A 1681-nucleotide genomic window follows, 5' to 3' on the forward strand; every position below is an offset into this window, starting at 1 on the left:
CATTCATGACTACTGAAAAAACCATAACTTCGACTACAAGGACCTTTGTTGGCAACATGGTATCTCTGCTTTTTAACACACTGTCTATGTTCCTCATATAATTTCTTCCAAGGAGAAACAGTCTTTCAATTTGGTGGCTGCAGCCACCGTCAGTAGTAATTTTGGACCCCAAGAAAATGAAATCTGACAGTGTTGCCACTTTTTCCCCATCTATTTGCCATGAAGTGAGGGGACTGTATGCTATGATCTTCATTTATTGAATGTTGATACAACTACATATGTATATGTATCTTTTTGGGGGGGTCTGGTTTAGCTTTGCCTCAAATTGGTTCTCTAGAAAGGTGGTTAATTTAGGTCAGGGAAACCATAGATGGTATAGAGATTCTGTTTTACATGATGGCTGAAGATTTTCAAAATTTGAATTTTTGAAATTCCTATTATAATGGAAAATTTATTTATTGCGATTGGCATATTCATTCCAAAAAATCCTCTCTGTTTTGTTTTCCATGCCTGAAAGCTGAATTGTGATACACAGAATGAAATATTCTAAATACAAAAGAAATGTTTCAACAATTAGAACATTTAAATAGAATTTATGAGTACAACAGTTCCATGTGAAATCCTGATGCTTTTCTAAGTTAAAATTAATGAAACTCTATGTGAACTTACAATTTAACAGATGAGATGGCACTAGTGGTAAAGAATCTGCCTGCCACTGCAGGAGACAGGTGATGCGGGTTCCATCCCTAAGGTGGGAAGATCCCCTCTATAAGGAAATGACAACCCACTCCAGTATTCTTGTCAGAGGATGCTGGCAGGCTACTGTTCATGGGGACACAAAGAGTCAGAAACGACTGATGGACCAAACAACAACAACCATGCGGAAAAGTATAAAACTAGAGAAACACAAAGGAAAGTTTGTGTGTGATTTTCGATGTTATTATGGTTCACATAAGAAAACAATATACGTCTTGGAGTTTGCAAGTTATCACTGGAAGTCCTAACACTGGAATGTTTCTACATTTAGTTAAAATCTAACGATGGAAATGAATCAGTGTCTTATATGTGTAATAAAACTCAAAAAATTTATAATCCTATTTGGAAACCATGTTAGATCTGAAATACTATCAAGAACATGAGAAAAGTACTTTACCTTATTTTTTAAATTATACATCATTTGTAGCCCATCAAAAACAAATATGTGAGTCAAGTATGTTTCATCAAGAAAAACAATAAAAAATAGAAAAATAATTTATTCACTTTATGGAAGTGAAAAAATGGATAGGTTTAATGTATGAAATTGATACATTGGGAAAAATGATATGGTCATAAAATGTCCATGGTTAAGGTTATAAAAATAGAGGAAAAATAGTTCATGTTTGTTCATAAATGCATCACTCACTAGTGAACCAAGACTACAAGGCTGAGGACCTAGAACACAGAGATGGAGGTTGCCTCAGCTCTTCATTCTCTCAGTACTGTAGCTTGCTCCTTGCTCCAGTCCAAGGCTGAATAATGGATCCCTGAAGAAAGGCCATCAAAGACTTCCAGGGACAGATGGAGAGCCTGGTGTGATGAAGTAACCCCTGCCCCTCTCAGATCTCACCTGGTTCATCTGTTTCTTGGTTAAAGCTTGTGGGGTAGTTTTATGAGAGAGTCTGTGTGACACTGAACGTAGATT

Source organism: Bison bison, unplaced genomic scaffold (genome assembly GCF_000754665.1).
Source record: "Bison bison bison isolate TAMUID 2011002044 unplaced genomic scaffold, Bison_UMD1.0 scf7180017845956, whole genome shotgun sequence".
Lineage (NCBI taxonomy): Eukaryota > Metazoa > Chordata > Mammalia > Artiodactyla > Bovidae > Bison > Bison bison.